Source organism: Beta vulgaris, chromosome 4 (genome assembly GCF_026745355.1).
Source record: "Beta vulgaris subsp. vulgaris cultivar EL10 chromosome 4, EL10.2, whole genome shotgun sequence".
NCBI lineage: Eukaryota > Viridiplantae > Streptophyta > Magnoliopsida > Caryophyllales > Amaranthaceae > Beta > Beta vulgaris.
Genome location: NC_079205.1, coordinates 44,277,762 through 44,284,951, shown reverse-complemented (window position 1 = coordinate 44,284,951; position 7,190 = coordinate 44,277,762).

The following is a 7,190-nucleotide window of genomic DNA, read 5'->3' as shown; positions in this document are numbered from 1 at the left end:
CTATACATTATTATTCATATGCATGCTAATATGCTTTAAGGCTTTCATCTGCGCACATGCTTATTTTTGTTAATCAAAGACCTAATTAAATTCAAATATTTTGGAAAATTAAAATAAGTTCTTTTTAATTTGATTGCATAATAACATGCCACCAAATATTAGTCTTGTGTGCGTTTATTGAACCAAAATAGATAAATTTTTACATTGCTTAAACATATTACATGGGTTGTTTGATTGTATAACACTCGAACATGAATCTATAAAGTAGAGGGCATCAATGGGCGAATTTGATTCCTGGTCATATTCATACCTTCACCCCCGAACTCAATCTTTGGTTTATTGATTAATTATGAGGTCAAAATGGAAAAATATACATTTGATAAGCCCCTAAGTTGTCCTTGTGGTTTCCCAAAATTCAATTAGGTTTATGAGTCTTCCTTTAAAAACGTGTTGGCGACTTTTTCATTTCAAAACAAAAACTCTACAATGAGGTAGCCAAATATGCCCTTATATATTGTGTAGGTAATAAAAACACGCTTATGATTAAGCTTTTGATTTCTCCTCTTCAATCCGGACGAATTAGGACGAGTGTACATTTCATCATTAGGTGTTAAAAGGGGAGACAAATTTATGTGTCTACAAACCGCGATGGGGAATATGTAACAGGCTGTATTACTAATGAAATTTAAACATCCTATAAGCCCACTATAATGTGATAGTATATAGGTGATGAATGTTATACTTATGTGATTTTCCTAGTAATCTGGGGTGGGGGAGCAATTATTTTAGCTAACTATGTGCTTAATATAGTGTCCCATAGAAAGCTACACAAAAGACACCATTGTTTTTGATTTATGGAGAGGCTTTGAGCCTAACTTGAGTTACTTGATAGCGTTGGGATTAGGGATGGCAACGGGTCGGATCTGGACCGAGTCGGAATTTAGATCGATGAAATGTGATGTCACAGCCATATACCCTTTATTTTGGTTAGAAGCAGTCCACATGTCAGTTGTAATAGCCACTCTACCCTCACTATTCTCCAACAAAACTTTAAGCGAACACCTCTCATTGTTGTACATTTTCAACACATAGCTCTTCAATGTGTTTCTTGAAATCATCTTGAAATTGTCATTCAAGCTCTTCACAAAGCTCCTAAAACCCATGTGATCAACAATAGACAACGGGTATTCATGGATTACCACCATTCTAACCAACTCCCTCCTCGAAACTTCTTGATCAAATATCACTTTCTTTTTCTTTTCCTTAATCGCCAAAGAAGTAGATCCATCTGATTCCTCTTTGATCTTCAACTGTGTTTGACCCACTGCAAGGTTGAAATGTCTTGCTCAACATGTCTTCTTGGCATGTTTGAGGAGGTGTGAAGTCCCACTACTTCCACTATAAGAGAGTGTTTTTTTACAATTCTTACACTTCGCCTTTTTCACACCATTAACCATAATCAACTCAAAAAAATTTCATGCCCCAGAAGTTAGTTTCTTATTTGACTTAAGATCACAAATTGCCTCATTTTCTTTGTCACCCTCAACAAAGCCTTCGGAATCCCCTTCTTCCCCATCCAAATCAAGCACCTCAAATGGTTGTTCGTTAGGGTGACTAGAACTGGCATCACTATCTTTAGGAGTAACTCGATCCATATTCTAAAATCTGAATATATTATTTGACAATAAATTCAATTCAATTTTTCAATTTAATTTTCATTTCAATTTAAACAATACTAATTACACTAACATACTAACTATACTAACATGTTTTAGTATACTAAGTACTTACATACTAACTAAACTTCAAAATCAAATTATTTGACTTAACTATACTAACATACAAATGAAATTCGAAATTCAATGGCAAAGAGAACATTCACTATACTTTAATTCTTCAAATTCAACCATAAAAGAAATCAAATTCACTCAAATTCAACTCTAACAAACCAAAAACAGCATCTTAAACACCATAATGCAACCACAACAAACAATAACTTTCAACAACAAAGTCGATTCAATAAAAAACCGAAACCCTAAACATATCATACCAAATCAAAACCCTAGAAAATCATCAATATCAAGAAAGATGTCAAGAAAATAGATAACAAGAAAAAATATAATAAAAAAAAATCAAATTCGAAAAGTATAACAAAGCCTTCGAGAAAGAGAGAGAAAGACCTGAGAAATTGGAGCTTGGAACTGGTGGAGAAACGCTGGAGAAATGCGCAGGAACTGGCCGCCGGAAATCGTGGATCGAGAATGCGCAGAAACCGGTGGCCGGAGCAACGAGTCCAGGATCCTGAACAGTGGAGAAACGCTAAGGTCTGGCTCTGGCCGGAGCAGGAAGGAGTTAGGAACTTAGGGTTTACGGTTTAGGCAGGAGACGCACTAAGAGGAAATAAATTTTATTGACAAGAGGCCCAGCCCAACGTGGAGATTTTTAAAAAAAATGGATCTGCGGATCTAGGTCCGGGTCTATTGTACCGATCCGGACCCGGATCCGTGATCTGACAAGTGAACCCGAATCCGACCCGGATCCAACGTGTCCATAATTTTAGGATCCAGACCCGAAAAACGGATCCGGGTCCATGAATTCGGGCCGGGTCCAGGATCCACTGCCATCTCTAGTTGGGATCTTTGGCTAAGGTGGGATATCCTTCCTTAGGTTCGAGAAAATTTAATGTTGTGTTTGTTGGTTATGCTGAAATAGTACTGATGCTTAACGATTCATTTGCTTATATATATATATATATATATATGTATATATATATATATGTATATATATATATATGTATATATATATATATGTATATATATATATATGTATATATATATATATGTATATATATATATATGTATATATATATATATGTATATATATACATATATATACATATATATATATATATATACATATATATACATATATATATATATATATGTATATATGTATGTATATATATGTATATATGTATGTATATATATGTATATATGTATGTATATATATATATATATGTATGTATATATATATGTATATATATATATATATACATATATATATAATATATATATATATTATATATATATATATATCTATATATATTATATATACATACATATATATATATACATACATATATACATATATATACATATATATATATACATACATATAATTATATATACATATATATATATATATACATATATATATATACATATAATATATATATATATATATATATATATATATATATACATATATATATATATATATATACATATATATATATATATCATATATATATATACAATATATATATATATATATATATATATATATATATATATATATATATATATATATATATATATATATATATATATATATATATATATATATATATATATATATATATATAGCATGTATTGTCCATGAAAAAGAATTTTAAATTCAATGAAGGTCTTGTGGTTGAGTCTGTCTCTTATTGAGGTTGGTGAGTGATATCAAACTAGGAGAAGTAAAAGATAAAGAAAGGAAACTAATTTTGGTCCATAATTTGTAACTGTTTTTTTCATCACAATTTGTTGACGGGTTGGATGATAACATGATATGTCTTTATGTGATGGATGAAGATCCTAAAACATATGGCAGGACATGAGTTTAGTTTATTCAAAGTTTTCATGAAGAAGTTGTGAACTAAGAACTTGAGTTTGTCATGACTAATCATACATGAGAATTGATAAACTTACCTATATGCAGCAGGTTTGTTGGTTGTAAGTTGATTTTCAAAGAAAAAGGATAATTTTGAACTATTCGGTGGCGAACAGACAAAAGAAAAAATAATTGGGTCCTTATGTAAATTGTTTGTTGCACAATAATATGCAACCATTGTACAACCACATTAACCTCGACGGATAACCACACTTACCTTTGTACACAACCAAAATGCCCTTGCTGTGCAACCAATCTCAGCTTACTGCAAAACCACACTCACCTTCGTGCACAACCAAAATGTTTTTGCTACACAACTAATATGAGCTTGTTACATAACCATAATGACATAGCAGCACAACCACAGTCACCGTCGTGCACCACCAAAATGTCTTTGTTGCACAACCAATCTGAACTTATTGCATAACCATAGTAACCTTGATGCAAAATCGAACTGACCTTACTACACAACCATATGGACCTTGATGTACATCCACATATAAATTGTTCAGAATCTTACATAGAGAATGCATAATACTCAACGAATATTCACCCATCAAATGATGCACATCCATTTATATGCGAATATTGCACAACCACATTAACGTTGATGCAAAACCATACTAACCTTCATGCACAACTAAATGTTAAAAGTTTTAAAAAAAGATGTTGTAATATGTCCAAACAATTCACTGAATAGCTGGACTCATTTCCAAAAGGAAATTGAAATTGAGGGTTATGTTGAGAGGTTTAATACAAGGCTAGTAAGAGGATTTACTCCAACATTTTGGTGTTGACTACTTTTATAATACCTACTCAAATGTGACTAAGATTGGCATTATTTGTAGGTTATTTCCATTGGAATATGCTCATAATTTGATTGTACATCAAATGGATGTTAAACTGCGTATTAAAACCGCGACTTAAATAGGGAGATCTATATGGATCAACCTTTAGGAGTGGTCAAAGTGGGCACCAAAGTAGTGATATGAGAGATTTCATAAAACTATTTTAAGTTTCAATTTTATTGTGAATGCATATGAGGCATGTGTGTACTCTAAAATAATAGGCTCTGATTTGTTGCTTATTTTCCTTGCTTTATGTTGATGATATGTTGTTGTTTTACATGTTTGAATGTAATAGATGATACTAAGAAGAATTTATCTTCTCGGTTTGGGATGAATAATGTTTTGGATGAGTTTGATGTCATTTTGGGTGTCAAAGTCACTAGAACAGCTAAAGGTTATACCTTATCCCAATCTCATATGTGGAAAAAATGTTGAGGAAATTAAATTGTTTTGATGAGATGCCAAATTATACCCCATATGATTCTAACATTCAATCTTTACAAATGAATAGTGTTTCTTAGGATGAATATTCTAAGAAAATTTAGAGTCTAATATTTTTGATGAATTGTACTTGACTAGGTGTTGCTTATGCTATTAGTAGACTTAGTTGGTATACCCATGACCCAAGTGGAGACCAATTGAGTGCACTTAGGTGCTTATTGAGATACCTTAGAGTAACTATAAATGATAGATTAAATTTGTGGGTTTTGTTCCCTTTTTCGAGGGTTATTGTAATGCTAATTAGATTACATATACTGATGAGATTAGCTCTACTAATGGATATATATTCACATGTGTGGTAGTGTCATTTTTTGGAAGCCTTCTAAGTAGACTTGCATTGCTAGGTCGACTATGGAATATGAGTTAGCTTTAGACCTTGCTAGCTAAGAAGCAGATTGGTTGAGGAGTTTACTAGCTGATATCCTTTGTAGGGAAGGTATGCTCAACCTGTATTTCTACTTTATGACTCACAAGATGCTATTTGTGTTGCCAAGAGCAATGTATATAATGGCAAAAAAGACATATTTGAGTGAGACATGGATCGGGTGAGGCAGTTTATTATGAAAGATATACTCTGTTCACAGTATGTGAGAACTCAAAAGAATTTAGCAAATTCTTTAACTAAAAGGCTAAGTAGAAACTTAATACTTGAGTCGTCGAAAGGAATGGGGTTGAGACCTATGTGAGATTTTTATGGCATTCATGCTGCTATTATTTGAGGTTGAGTTGAATACTCTTAATAAGTCCATACGTCAAATTTGGGTGGTTCTTTGAGACGAACTTGATAGATTCACCTTTAATTAGTTTTATGAGGTTGATCATTTTTATCTTTTCATGTATTCATATCCCAGGCTTTGTATAGTCCTTTTGTGACGGATTTGATGGTTACACCAGTTGTTAATTGTAACAAGAGGTTGAACTTATTATCTGTTCATATATATATGTCACTTTCTTTGTGTGATCTTTGTTGTATGTACTTGATGAAAACACTTGCGTAAGTGGAAGGGTTGGCCTCCATGTATGTAATTGAATTGTCTTTCTAGATCACTTATTAGCATCCCAAGGTTGTTTTTTTTTTTGGCAACAAGTACACACAACAAACATCAAAAGTTGAACACTACCCATTACTTAGACCATTAGCCTTTTCATGGGCGACATAAATATAGACCTTGAGACAACTAGGACTTGCACCACGACAATTATTATTACAAGACCATGGACGACTTGGTGTAATCCCCTGTAAAATTTATGAATTAAATAAATTATTTTAGTATATATATATATTTATATTTAAATATAATTTAGTTTAAAATAATTTATTTATTTAAAAGGTTGACTATTTTGAAAGTCAAAGGAATTATTTTAAAGATTTAAGAAAGTTAAAATATTTTGTTAAGGCGTGCTTTGAAAAATATTTGAAATACTAATTGGATTTGAAAAAGAATTTTAAATGGGTTTGAGGAATCCAAATACTAACTGGACTAGGAAAAGGAACTTCTAGTAATGTTAGGAGTTTATTCATCAATCCTTTTCATTATCCTATCCTACTTAGGATCCAGTTACCTTTTCCTAAGCCCAAAAAGAAAGCTCGCCTATAAATATCATTAAACCCAAATATTTTACCCACAAAAAAAATATTCTCTCTCCTCTCCCTTCCACGTGATTTTTTCTCTCTTTTCTTGTGTTGGTTTGATTTCTTTTCTTCTTCCTTAAGTTTTGATTAAATATTATGTTTTTATGTTTTGTTTTAGTACTAATTATGATTAAAAACTTTAACTGAATCTTTTTTTTTTTATTAGGAAATTAAGTCAGCCCAAGGCTACTAGCCTGTAGGAAACACCAATACATTGGCTGGTAACGCATGCATAGCATGCTAAGGAAATACCCCAACATAATGCTGGGGGTAAGGATCGAACCCTTGACCTCAGGGGCCAAGGGGGAGCGCTCTACCCACTTGAGCTAACTCCTATCCTTACTTTAACTGAATCTATGATTATACAAATTATGTATTGAAAGAATAAAATTCAGATTTGATTATTATGTTTAATTAAATTGGATTTTTAATTATCAAAGCATGGATTTTTAGGGTGTTAAAGATTGGAAAATCATAGTAGTATGATATAA